Genomic DNA, 15226 nt, shown 5'->3' on the forward strand with positions numbered 1-15226 from the left:
TATATTGATCCCAAACATTATTTTTTACTTTGTGGACTATAATAGCTTAATACCCCAACATATTAATTTTAAAAATTCTAAAAATATGTTATTCTCACACCAAACATATAAAACACGACAACTTTTTATACGTGTTTTTTGTGACGCTTGATATTTGCTTTTATTTTTTGGATTTCTCCCCCTCCCCCATTTTTTTTTTTTTGCTTCTATTTAAAGTGTTAAGTGACAGCTAACTGTGTCAACAGTGTTTTCATCATTTTCCTTTATTTAAATAGGGGACTTCCTATTTAATGTAAATGAATATTTTCACTTGACTTCCATTTAGTCTCTCTTAATTACAATTCCATTTTCCCACCATAGAATCAAAAGTAGAACGAAGGCAGAAAAAAGGCATAGCCTAATTTCACTTTTTTCAGTGGTGGATGTTTTTCGTTTGCGGAGGGAGAGAAGTGTATTAGGATTCATGATAGCAGTTTGCTATTAACAAACTTTGTGGGCTATCCTTTAGGGTTTATTAGTTAGTCATGGTCATATAAATCTCATTAAATGAGACCAAAATAGAATATTAAATTCTTTAATTAATGGTAGCTAAATAATTTAATTCTTTTTTTTTACAGTTTCACAGATACTTTTGGGAACATTTCTGTGACATTTCGTCAAAAGGTAAGTTATAATAATACATTATGAATATCTAGAAAATCAACGAAGTTATAACATAAAACGGGAGATATGCATATGAAAATCTAATCTAGGGATCATCATCATAATAAAAAAAAATGTTTATTTGAAAAAAAAAAAAACAAGTATATACAGCACTAAGTTCGGCGGGGCCGAATCTTAAATACCGACCACCATGAACCAAATATTAGGGTTTCCTTTGAAATTTCATTAGGGCTTGAGGACTTGAGGACACTTCCCGAAGATAAATTTAAAGATTTCACCTATGAGGACTGTGTCAGATTCTGGATTTATAAGAACCATTTTTGTTTGAGTTTTAGAGGAATCATTAACATCTCTTGTAAGTGTGCAAGAAAATTATAAAATAACGTCTTGATTTGGAATCTTAAATCTGTAGAAGTAAAATGTGGAAATTTTACATTGAGTTTCAAGCAATTTTCATGATCAGTGCGCCTTCTACACCCTCAAGAAGTGAAGTCGGTCTATATGGAGGCATTACCAAATGGACCGATAAAAACTTAATCCGATACACGTTTTTGTGAGCCTAAAATACCAGAATATTTACAATTTCAGGCAAATCAGATAAAAACTATGGTTTCTAGAAACCCAAGGAGTTAAATCGGGAGATTGTTCTTATGGGGGCTGTACTAAAATATGGACCCGAAAATACCTCTAGATTTCCAATTTCAGGCAAATAGGATAAAAACTTCGGATTCTAGAAGCCTGTGGTGCCCACTTGGACTACATTAGCCTGTGTAGTAAATGACTTGTTTTAACTTTGCCAACTTATTACTTTGAAAATTTTAATTTGGTTTCTTGATAATAACATAGCAACATTTGCTTGAATTGAAATATATGTCAATCGTCAATAATTTTTTTTCCAATAAAATTATATTCATTAAAAAATCAATCCTCTCCTTAAAAGCATTTAAATATTTGTTATTTTAAATCAATTTTTGTAATTTACTTATTAAAATAAATCTGTAATTTTGAGTTTTATATAAACTGGTTGTGTGACTGAAGGATCTCAATCCTGTATCCAAAATACCACCCTTAACAAATAATTGGCTGACTTCTCAAAACAATAATTTTATCGTGGATACTAAGAAGATGATTATCTACATTGGTGATCCCGAATGAAAACGAATTGCGCATATTAAAATTAATCTCGCTGAAATGAATATAGAGAGATATAACTACGAATGAATGTAAGCAGCGGCTCTATTTGATACATTGGATTTAAGTTCTCATCACCTCGTGTTATCAGATGCTGCTCGAAGCATATACAACAAGAAGAGAAAAAGACGTGAATTTTTAGTGAGTAGAGGGAGATACCATTGATTGATGACCAATTTCATTATTTTTTTATGTAACACAGTTTAATTTAGCATAAGATATTTTTTTTAACTTTAATTATTATTAACTTTAATTACTATTATTAGAATTAGTATCTTACTTTTATCACTGTCAAAATTTTGCTGGAATTAATTTTTGTGGCGATTGCTTCTTATATTATCTCCATTCTAAATACTTCGCGAAATCAGTGCAAAATGGTAGATAGTGTGGCAAACTCGGAACAAGTCCAACAAATTAGTGCTGTCGCGGTGAAGTTACCTCCTTTTTGGGTCAAATTTCCCCAGGGTTGGTTTATACGCGCAGATAGTCTCTTTAGGCGGTCAAATATCACCACGGAAGACACCAAATACGACCACGTTCTTTCAGTTTTACCCGAGGAGACAATCGCCGAAATATTTGATATTATTGAAGAGAATAATAGATTTGCAGCAACTTATGTTTCTCTTCGGGCTCAGGATTCAACCACACCTCCACCGACACCTTATACTAATCTTAAAACAGCTTTAATTAGCCGCAATACATTGTCGGAGAAACAACGTCTCGAACAGATTCTTTCCCATGAAGCATTAGGAAATAGAAAACCTTCCGAATATTATAGACATCTTCGCCAAATTGCGGGAGATTCCAAACTAGTAACGGATGAATTACTTAAAAGTCTCTGGCTACGGGGGCTTCCGCCTCGAATTCACCAGTCTTTAATATCATCAGGAAAGCAAGAGATGAGTGACTTGTGTTCGTTGGCTGACATGCTCTGTGAAGTGGGACAGGAAGAGACAAGTTCTTTATTTTCGGCATCCGTTACATCTAGTTCGGATAACAGGTTGTCTCGTATAGAAACTCAGCTGGCTACGATTGCAAGTGCTTTGGAGGCACATTCATTATCTTATTCTCCTAGTAGACATCGTACAGGTCGTTCACAATCTCGTAAACGTAGAGATTCGTCCCCTCGAAGCCCGGAGAAAATTTGTTTTTATCATAGAAGATACAAGAATAAGGCTCGAAAATGCATACGCCCTATTTATGGTTCTAAAATACCTCTAGATTTCCAATTTCTGGTAAATTGAATAAAAACTACAGTTTCTATAAGTCCAAGAAGTAAAATCGGGAAATCGGTCTATATGGGGGCTATACCAAAATATGGACCGATACTCACCATTTTTGGCACACCTCTTTATGGTCCTAAAATACCTCTAGATTTCCAATTTTAGACAAATTGGATAAAAACTACGGTTTCTATAAGCCCCAAGACCCCGAATCTGGAGGTCGTTTTATATGGGGACCATACCAAAACATGGACCGATACTCACAATTTTTGGCACACGTATTTGTGGTCCTACAATACCTCTAGATTTCCAATTTCAGGTAAATTGAATAAAAACTGCGGTTTCTATAAGCCCAAGAAATAAAATCGCGAATTGGATAAAAACTACGATTTCTATAAGCCCAAGACCCCAAATCGGGAGGTCGGTTTATATGGGGACTATATCAAAACCTGGACCGATATAGCCCATCTTCGAACTTGACCTGCCTGCAGACAAAAGACGAGTTTGTGCAAAATTTCAGCACGATTGCTTTATTATTGAAGACTGTAGCGTGATTACAACAGACAGACAGACAGACGGACAGACGGACATCGTTATATCGTCTTAGAATTTCTCCCTGATCAAGAATATATATACTTTATATAGTCGGAAATCGATATTTCGATGTGTTACAAACGGAATGACAAACTTATTATACCCCCGTCACCATTCTATGGTGGTGGGTATAAAAAAATAAATTTTTGTGTTGCGATTAAACTAAATAATTGTACATAAATATTCATATACACCTGTACATACATATACCTCTGAAAATATTTTTATAGTAAATTAAGTCGGCTCACCATTTTACTCCACAATCAAATGTTCTTACATTTTCCTTGAAAGCCGATTACTATATTATTCTATTGTCAAAAATATGTAAAGTCGATTAGTCAATATGAAGATCAACAATGTGGTGTCACAATGAACTGAATAGTCTAAGTGAGCCTGATACATCGATCTGCCACCTAACTCAACCTAACCTAACCTAAGATTACAAGAAATTGATTTTCGACATTCGCATTCCTAATCTGAGCCAATAAAGCATCGAGGACTACCTTGAATGAAATTTAAATAAATTCGATATCCATGATCGTTTTTCTATATCCTGCGCCACACTGTGGAACAGGGTATTATAAGTTAGTACATATGTTTGGAACACCCAAAAGGAGACGAGATAGAAATATGTTGTCTTTGGCAATATTGCTCAGGGTCGGCCTCTGAGTCAATCTAGCCATGTCCGTCAGTCCGTAGCAGTTTTAGTCAAATCGACTTCAAATTTGGCACAAGTATATGTTTTGGGTCAGAACAGAACTCTATATGCACTCATATAGACCACAGAGCACGATTGCCACAGTTGGTAGAATTCTACCAAAAATGGTGGATTTGTTTACTGTTTGATAAATTGGTAGAATTCTTGATGTTTTTTGAAGATTTTGAAAAATATTACCCTCCAGCTAAGAGGTACTTCGCAGATTTCTATAGAAATAAAATGTTTTCTACACAGAAAAAAAAGTGTCTCGTAAAATTAAGAAGATTTTTACAATAATTTATTACAAGAATTTTCCAGAATTTTAGTTCATTTTTCGTATCTTGAACGAAAATTAACTACTCGAAAGGAAATTTTACAAATTCTAAGTTGCAATCGTTTAGTTCATGGCCTACAAAATACGATGGAAATTTTCTTAAAAAATTTCTTAACTAGTAGTTAAAAATTCGTTTGTTATGCTATAAAACTACTTGTGAAATGTAAAGTATTTTCTAAATAATAAGTGCAATTTACTATAAGATTTTTTTGTATGAGAAAATATTTTTTTACGAAAAATGAACTTGAAAGTGGATAGCAATTTCTTACTGATTATTCCTATAGTTAATAATTGTTGGTAAAAAATTACACAATGAAATATTTTTAGTTCACATGTAATTAAATTTATAGACATTTTCGTCAAAAATGGTAGATAACATTTCATGAAAATTTTGCAAATTTTAAGTTAAACGTTTCATCGCTCATAAACTGGTGTGCCTTTACGAATATTATTCTTAGAGTAAATTGTCAGCAGATGCGATGAACTAATGCATAGTACAGAGATCTTTATCGGAATAGTGGAATGTGATTAATGTAAAGATGATGTTACTTGAGTTTTGTTGTGTATACATGAGCGTGGGGTTGTTTTTATTTTTGTTCATTTAGTGGTTTGTGTGTGCGTGTGTTTGTTATTCGTTGATGGTTTTTGGCTGGATGAGGTGTTGTTTTCAATAAAGGCACATGTGTTTTTGTTGTTGTAGGAATGTTTTGGCTTTGCTTGGTTTTGTTTGGCATGCTTCAGTTGTATAGTTGGCGTTGGCGTGGGCTGTTGCATCTGTTAAGTAGGTATGCAACAAGGGAATATAAAGGCATGGAATATTTTGGATTTTTGAGTCATATATTGGTGTTTGTTTATTAAACCTTTTAAATGAAGGTTATTAATATTTTATCGGTAGTTTAGAAAAAAGTTATTAAGAATATTTAGTAAAATATGTTGAAATTGAAAGTGTATTGAAATTTTCATTATTCAATGTAAAAAAATTAATATTCAATTCCAGATGAATTTGGAAAATTTTTGTAATATCTCAGCGTATAGTTTATTCATAAATTGGTAAGTATTTTTTTAATATGGCTTTCTTTTGAAAAGAATATTTTTATGTATATTATTATTTGTTAATTATTTTTTTTGGAAACCAGTTTAATGTTTTTCGTTGTTGTAAAAGCGATATTTAATTTCAGAGCAACTCCAGACGGATTCAAACAAATTTAAAAAGGTAGCGAATTGGTAAGTTTTCTTTTAAAAATTGGCTTTCTTTCAACTAGAATATTTACGTTTTTATGACCTTTTAATCATCAAAATTACAGGTTTTTAATACCTTATTTTAGTATTTTTTTAATTAATTTTTTTGGAAACTAATGTAGTATTTTTAATGTAAAAATAAATATTTAATTTCAGAATAACCCCTTAAAATTTGGACAAATTTTTAGTACTCCTTTGCCTGTAATTTAATAGTGAATTGGTAAGTTTTCTTTAACTTTCTTTTAACCCTGGACAGCCATCCTTTTTTTTTTTGTACATTAACGTCATCCTTCGTCATTTTGACTACGGCTGATTTCAAGACGATATAATTTTCATCGTGAGCGAAAAAGTGAACCAAACTTGCATTTATTTTCTTATTCAATTTGGTTTTAAGTAGTATAAAACAAAAATTCATAAAACGGTCGAATTAGTATAACTTAAATTTACCATTTCCCAATAGACTAAAATGCATTTCAAATCGAAAATGAAATTACGTGTCGTCATTTTGATGACTATCTAGGAATATCAAGAATATTTGGTTTTTTATGCATATTATTATTTTTTTCATTAGATTTTTTGAAAAGTTATTTAATAATTTTATTTTCGAGTAACCCAAATAAATTTGGACAACTTTTTCTATTTCCCCTCAGCGTACAATTTAATAGAGAATTGGTAAGTTTTATATTAAAACTTTGGCTTTCTTTCAACTAGAATATTTATTTTATTATATCCTTCACATCGATAACAACACCGTTTTATGAGTTTATTTAGAATACTTCATTATTTCTCTAATTGTTTCAGGTACCAATTTTATGAGATACGTTTTCCAAAGAAAAGTTGAATTCCTTACACCATTTGATAAAATGCCCCAAATATGGTAAGTTACAAGCTAAAATGAAGAATTAAAAATTATATTTCATTACATGGTATTAATTTTTAACAATTTTCATTATTGTTTCCATTTTTCCAGCAAGATATGTGAAAAAATTACCTACGATGAATAAAAAAAGGATAAGTCAAAATGTCCAAACAGTGGGTTCAAATGAACTACTCTCTTTTCCATGTGGTCATAATTTTTATTCACAAAAAACATTGTATTAAGAACTTTCATCATAAGTTTTTATAATAAAGTACTTTTGCTAAAAGATAGTTTAATTTTAATGTATGAAAATTCTCACAATAGTAAAACGGTTTGTTGTTCCTTTAATTATTTAATTTCTCTATACTGTGGAATGATTGATTTAAAAATAGTCTAGTCGTCGACATTTTAAAGAGACTGTTAACCAATTTTTATTATCGGGTTTCCCACAAAATAAGCAAGTAAACCAAAATAATACTGACTTTTTAACTTGGTAGGTGTATATAAATCTTATGGTGTTGTAAAAATGAACTAAACTACAATGTTATAGATGAACTAAAACTTAAGAGAATTATAAACTAGACAAGTTGAAAAAAATCTTAAGGGCTAAATCATGGTCAATATTACTACAGTTTAGTTCATTTTGCAATGGAAAAGGGTTCACTGTTTTTTCAGTGTAGAGAAATTAAATAAAAAAAAAAACTGTATAGAAATAAAATTCTGACAAAAATCTCTATGGAAATAAAATTTTGCAAAAATTTTCTATAGAAATAAAATTTTTAAAAAATTTTCAATAGAAATAAAATTTTCTATACAAATAAAATTTTCGATGGAAATAAAATTTTCTATGGAAATAAAATTTTGACAAAATTTTCTATAGAAATAAAATTTTGACAAAATTTTCTATTGAGATAAAATTTTGACAACATTTTCTATAGAGATAAAATGTTGACAAAATTTTCTATAGAGATAAAATTTTGACAAAATTTTCTATAGAAATAAAATTTTGACAAAATTTTCTATAAAGATAAATTTATGACAAAAATTTCTATAGAGATAAAATTTTGACAAAATTTTCTATAGAGATAAAATTTTGACAAAATTTTTTATAGAGATAAATTTATGACAAAATTTTCTATAGAAATGAAATTTTGACAAAATTCTCTATATACATGAAATTTTGACAGAATTTTCTGAGAGATAAAATTTTGACAAAATTTTATAAATAGATAAAATTTTGACAAAATTTCATATAGAAAAGATATTTTGACAAAATTTTTATTGAAATAAAATTTTGACAAATTTTTTATGTATTATCATAAAAGTTTTACAAAATTTTCTATAGAAATAAAATTTTGTCAAAATTTTCTATAGAAATAAAATGTTGTCAAAAGTTTCTATAGAAAGAAAATGTTGACAAAATTTTCTAGAGAAATATAATTTTGTAAAATGTTTCTATAAAAATAAAATTTTGACAAAATTTTCTATTAAAATAAAATGTTGACAAATTTTTCTATAGACATAAAGTTTTGATGAAATTTCTTATGAAAAAAACAAGTAAGTAAAGTAGAAAGTCGGGCGGGGCCGACTATATCATACCCTAAACCACCATTACAGAATTAGTAATCATAAGCATTTGTGGGGTAACATATAGGCCTGGGAGATAAACCGCACTTGCATATTTAAGAAAATTAAGGGGTACATGTCTACGGGTGCTTTGTGTCAATCTGATTATAGCTCATAGTCAATGTTGCCACGGAAAATATTCGGTTTACCCTACAAGGACAAAAAAAGTTCCCTACTTTCCCATACATTCCCAAACAATTTTCCCTACTATATTTTTCGTTAAATTTACAAAACAAAAATGGTTCTAAGTACTTTATTATCTTAAAACATGAATATGCAACGTATATAACTTTGAATATAAATTTGTATTACCACCACGGTTGCCACAGTTGGTAGAATTCTACCCAAATTAGTAATCTTTTTTGTAAAATCTCTATAAAAATAAAATTTTGGAAAAAGTTTCTATAAACAAATTTTTGTGAGAAATTTTTCTATAGAAATAAATTTTTGACAATAAATTCTATAGAAATAAAATTTTGAGAAAAAATTCCATAGAAATAAAATTTTGAGAAAATTTTTTATAGAAATAATATTTTGAAAAAAAAATTCTATAGAAATACAATTTTGACAAAATGATCTATTGAAATAAAATGTTGACAAAATTCTCTACAGGAATAAAGTTTACATATAGGGAATTTCCCCTACTTCTAGCAACACTGGCTGTGTTGATATTGCACCTACGGAGTTAGTATGCCACTAATATTTAGCCCATTGTTAAAAAAGAGAAAATCGTTAAATTAGTTTGGGTAATAAATACAAATTTGTAAAAATTGAGTAATATTCTTAAGTAAGAGCTACAAGTACGTATAAGTACGATCGGTTAGTACATCAAAATTTGAAATTTGAGTAACATTGGTTAATAAATAAGAGTATTATGGCCAAATTTGGGAAAATCGAGCGATGCATATATATGGAAGCTATATCTAAATCTGAACCAATTTGCGGGTTTGATTAATACCACAAAAGGTTACCTTGTGCAAGATTTGAGTAAGATCAGTTAAGAAATGAGGCCTGTATGGTCAAACATAAGGTTATTAGGGGCGAATTTTTTAAAATCGGGTGATACATATATGGGATCTATATCTACATCTGAACCGATTTCGATGAAATTTTGCACATATAGTTAGTACTATAGAGGACTGGATTTAGCCAATTTTTAGTAAGATCGGCTAATAAATAAGGGTTCTATGGCCAAATTTGGGAAAATCGGGCTATACATATATATGGGAGCTATATCTAAATCTGAACCGATTTCGATGATTTTTTGCACATATAGCTAGTACTATAGAAGACTACATTTAGCCAAATTTGGGTAAGATCGGTTGATAAATAAGGGTTTTATGGCCAAATTTAGAAAAATCGGGCGGTACATATATATGGGAGCTATAGCTAAATCTGAACAGATTTCGATGATTTTTTGCACATATAGCTAGTACTATAGAAGATTATATGTAGCCAACTTTGAGTAAGATCGGTTGATAAATAAAGGTTTTGTGGACAAATTTGGGAAAATCGGGCGATACATATATATGAGAGCTATAGCTAAATCTGAACAGATTTCGATGATTTTTTGCACATATAGCTAGTACTATAGAAGATTATATTTAGCTAACTTTGAGTAAAATCGGTTGATAAATAAAGGTTTTGTGGACAAATTTGGGAAAATCGGGCGATACATATATATGAGAGCTATATCTAAATCTGAACCGATTTGGATGAAATTTTGCAGACTTGAAGGGCGATGGAAAAGATTACCTTTTGCCAAATTTGGTGACGATCCGTTTGAAAAAACGCGCAACGTGACCCCATTTGTCGAAGTCGGGCGATACATATATATGGGGGCTATATCTAAATTTGATCCGATTTCTTCCAAATTCAATAGCGTTCGTCGTTGTGCCCAAAAAACTCCCTGTACCAAATTTCATCAAAATCGGTTAATAATTGCGACCGGCCGGAATCCTGTGAACAACAAATACATGGACAGACGGACGGACGGACACCAAGCGCTAGATCGACTCAGGAGGTGATTCTGAGTCGATCGGTATATATTTTATGGGGTCTAAAATCAATATTTCTGGTAGGCACATTAACATTTTGACAAATTTTTCTATAGAAATAAAATGTTGACTAATTTTCGATAGAAATTAAATTTTGCAATATAAGATTTTTTTTTTTGCTTGTAAAATTTTGTTTGTAAAATTTTCTCATTATTTACGGCTTGAAAGGCAACCGTGGATGAATTAGAACTGACAAGTCTTACAAACAATTGAATTTTCATTACCTTTAAAGAAATAAAGAAAATTTAGTTTTCCAAATTTCAATATGCTAGCCCTATAGGGAATAAAACAATCATCTTCCATTGCTGGTAGTCATCTTTAACCAGTGAATTGTAAGTTTTCGTTTGTAAAAGGAATTAAAATGCCAAAAGAATCTGAGAATGAAAAACTTTCTTGTCTTTCGACGGTGTAGCCATACCTTCATTTATCAGAACCTTTCGTATTTTTTTAATTCGAAAGATAAAGTTCTTTTTGTGAAAGAAAATTTGCTTGAAATGCATTCGAGTGTATAACAAATATTGATTTCAATGGCACAAAGTTTTGTGAGAAGTTTCCAGGACGATGATAGTAATTTTAAAAATAAAATTTGTAATTAATGAATGCCAAAGTTGTCATAAGTCTTTTTTTTTCGCCACCGTGAACCACCTCTATAACGATTCAAGTGGCTCTGTTTTCACTTGCGTTTGAGAGAATGTAAACATTTTGGCTTCTTGCAATCATTTCAGGTGGTTGCTAACGTCATGTGGAGTACTCAATTTGTATAAAATTTCAAAGGTGACTAGGGAAAGACCTAAATTGAATTTTATTTAAAATGTCATAGCAATATTTGGGGAAAATTGTCAAAAAAATATAAAGACATATTGCTTTGCTTTATAATAATGTTCAATTAAATTATGTTAGCCTAAATGTATTAATTTATGGCTGAATAGGACAAAACCGCCAATAAAACTCATGCAGAATAGACATTGAATGTCTTAATTGAACTCCCCAGTCAAACGAACTTAGCCAAAAGTGCTATGAAATTATTCATTTTGCTATGAAATTATTCATTTTGCTATGAAATTATTCATTTTGCCATATTGGCTTAGAATCACTGAATTTTTTGCATGTCATGTAGGGGAGTGATTTCTTAAAGCATTCGGTGCAATGGTTTCACATTAGATCTCCCGATGTAATTCTATTTCACTATTTTGGATTTCATTAAAAAAAAACTAAGGAAATTCCACATCTGTAGAGAAAAAATTTTCAAAATTTTCAATTTGTTTTGGAAATTTCCATTATTTTATATATGGTCTATAACATACTTCCACACTTATTGTGTCAAATCATGAACCAATATAAACTTTAGCACAGCTCTTTAGACGCCTAAAATATAATTTTAAATTTCAAGAAAATCGGATGAAATTTCGGCCTTCATTCCCTCAAGAAATTGACCTGATATGAAAGATTATGCAAACTAAAATTTAGTTTACGCAATTTACACAATATTATGGTAATATTAAGAAAATTTTCTTTAAAATAATGAAATTTTCATTGAAAGAAAAAAATTTGAAATCGTTTTTAAATTAACTGATATATTGAATTTTTAGACTTAAGATAAACAACTAAGGAAAGTCTAAATTCGGGCGGGGCCTACTATATACACCCTGTCAATTTTTCAAAGAAAATGTTTGTATTTTGCCCATTTTTACCCAAAATCGGAAAACTATATGTCTGGGGGCTTTGTCTGAACCAATTTTGGACAAATGTAGCATACATTGCACTCTGTGCAAAATTTCAAGTACATCGGAGCGAAAGATATATCTGCGAGCAATATCTAAATTTGAACTGATTACAACTAAATTTGGCATGCATCGTAAGAACTTTAATTCTACTCCATGTGCAAAATTTCGTAAATCGTTTGCCACTCGACCCAAAAATAATCTACCAAAATTTGAAGAAAATTTTGTCAAACAGATACCAAACAAAAAAAACTATTTTTTTTTAATAGAAAATTTTCCTAAATTTTATATCTATAGAAAATTTTGTCAGAATTGTATTTCTATAGAAAAATGTCTCAAATTTTATTTCTATGGAAAATTTTATCAAAATTTTGTTTCTATGAAAAATTTTCTCAAATCATTATTTCTATGGAAAATTTTGTCAAAATTTTATTCCTATAGAAAATTTTGCCAATATTTTATTGATATAGCAAATTTTGTCAAAATTTTATTTCTATAGAAAATTTTGTAAAAATTTTATTTCTAAAGAAAATTTTGTCAACATTTTATTTCTCTAGAAAAATTTGTCAACATTTTATTTCTATAGAAAATTTTGTGAAAATTGTATTTCTATAGAAAATTTTGTCAACATTTTATTTCTATAGAAAATTTTGCCAACATTTTATTTCTATAGAAAATTTTGTCAAAATTTTATTTCTATAGATAATTTAGTCAAAATGTTATTTCTATAGAATATTTTGAAAATAACTTTGTTGTTGTTTTTTATTGCAGCTTAAAACCATACATTGACTAAACTACAAGTGTAGCTTAACCAACAGAGGAAAAGAATGTTTGTCAAATTTATTTGGGCAAAGCCCTATAGACTGCAAGATGGTTGGATGGACGCACGTTTCGGAATTACCACATTCCTCATCAGCATCCTCTACTTGCAGCAAAACTATCAACCAATTATCAGAATAAATTCAGGCAGTTTATTAAACCCAACAAAAATCACACTTGAACCCTCCGAAAAAAGGTTTTACATTGATAGCCGGCTTATGCCGAAATAAATTCGAAACAAACATATCTCTTTTCCTATGCCACTGTCAAATCATCGATTTGAATTCACATGGCTGGGTTTATTTTGAGCGTGCCTCCTCTTCTTTTTCCATTTGTTTTGTTTTGTTATTGTTGGTTTTGTTCTTTAAGCTTTGTTGTTGTTTTTTATTGCAGCTTAAAACCATACATTGACTAAACTACAAGTGTAGCTTAACCAACAGAGGAAAAGAATGTTTGTCAAAAAAACTTTATTTCTATAGAAAAATTTGTCATAATTTTATTTCTATAGAAAATGTTGTCAAAATATTACTTCTATAGAAAATTTTGTCAAATTTTCATTTCTATAGAAAATTTTGTCAATTTTTTTTATAGAAAATTTTTTTAAAAATTTTATTTCTATAGAAAATTTTGTCAAAATTTTTTTTTATAGAAAATTTTGTCAAAATTTATTCCTGTAGAAAATGTTGTTAAAATTTTATTCTATAGAAAATTTTGTCAAATTTTTTTTTCTATAGGAAATTTTGTCAAAATTGTATTTCTAAAGAAAATTTTGTCAATATTTTATTTCTATAGAAAATTTTGTCAAAATTTTATTTCTATAGAAAATTTTATTTCTATAGACAAGTTTTGTCAACATTTTATTTCTCTAGAAAATTTTGTAAAAATTTTATTGCCAAATAGATACCAAACAAAAAACAATTATATTGCATATTTTTTTTTCATAGAAAATTTTCCTAAATTGTATATCTATAGAAAATTTTGTCAGAATTGTATTTCTATAGAAAAATTTCTCAAATTTTATTTTTATGGAAAATTTTATCAAAATTTTGTTTCTATGGAAAAATTTCTCAAAATATTATTTCTATGGAAAATTTTGTCAAAATTTTATTCCTATAGAAGATTTTGTCAATATTTTATTCCCATAGCAAATTTTGTCAAAATTTTATTTCTATAGAAAATTTTGTCAAAATTGTATTTCTATAGAAAATTTTGTCAAAATTTTATTTCTATAGAAAACTTTGTCAAATTTTCATTTCTATAGAAAATTTTGTCAATTTTTTTATAGAAAATTTTTTTAAAAATTTTATTTCTATAGAAAATTTTGTCAAATTTTTTTTTATAGAAAATTTTGTCAAAATTTAATTTCTATAGAAAATGTTGTCAAAATTTTATTTCTATAGAAAATTTTGTCAAATTTCCATTTCTATAAAAAATTTTGTCAATTTTTTTTTATAGAAAATTTTTTTAAAAATTTTATTTCTATAGAAAATTTTGTCAAAAAATTTTTTTTATAGAAAATTTTGTCAAAATTTAATTTCTATAGAAAATGTTGTCAAAATTTATTCTTGTAGAAAATATTGTCAAAATTTTATTCTATAGAAAATTTTGTTAAAATTTGTTTTCTATAGAAAATTTTGTCAAAATTGTATTTCTAAAGAAAATTTTGTCAATATTTCATTTCTATAGAAAATTTTGTCAAAATTTTATTTCTATAGAAAATTTTGTCATAATTTTATTTCTAGAGACAAGTTTTGTCAACATTTTATCTCTCTAGAAAATTTTGTAAAAATTTTATTGCCAAATAGATACCAAACAAAAAAAATTATTTTGCATATTTTTTTTCATAGAAAATTTTCCTAAATTGTATATCTATAGAAAATTTTGTCAGAATTGTATTTCTATAGAAAAATTTCTCAAATTTTATTTTTATGGAAAATTTTATCAAAATTTTGTTTCTATGGAAAAATTTCTCAAAATATTATTTCTATGGAAAATTTTGTCAAAATTTTATTCCTATAGAAAATTTTGTCAATATTTTATTCCCATAGCAAATTTTGTCAAAATTTTATTTCTATAGAAAATTTTGTCAAAATTTTATTTCTAAAGAAAATTTTGTCAAAATTGTATTTCTATAAAAAATTTTGTCAACATTTTATTTCTATAGAAAATTTTGTCAAAATTTTATTACTATAGAAAATTTTGT

At 28.4% G+C, this 15226-nt stretch overlaps 1 protein-coding gene across 1 annotated transcript in view; it reads left to right on the top strand.

The window, feature by feature from the left end:
• Positions 1-613: 613 nt before the first annotated feature.
• TkR99D (Tachykinin-like receptor at 99D) overlaps positions 614-15226 on the top strand; it is a 279312-nt gene continuing 264699 nt past the window's right edge. Inside the window, exon 1 of the mRNA XM_075291122.1 lies at positions 614-663. The gene's annotated coding sequence lies outside the window, so the exon portion shown is untranslated. The remainder of the gene's footprint in view (positions 664-15226) is intronic.

Source organism: Haematobia irritans, chromosome 1 (assembly GCF_050003625.1).
Source record: "Haematobia irritans isolate KBUSLIRL chromosome 1, ASM5000362v1, whole genome shotgun sequence".
In the NCBI taxonomy this organism is placed as follows: Eukaryota; Metazoa; Arthropoda; class Insecta; order Diptera; family Muscidae; genus Haematobia; species Haematobia irritans.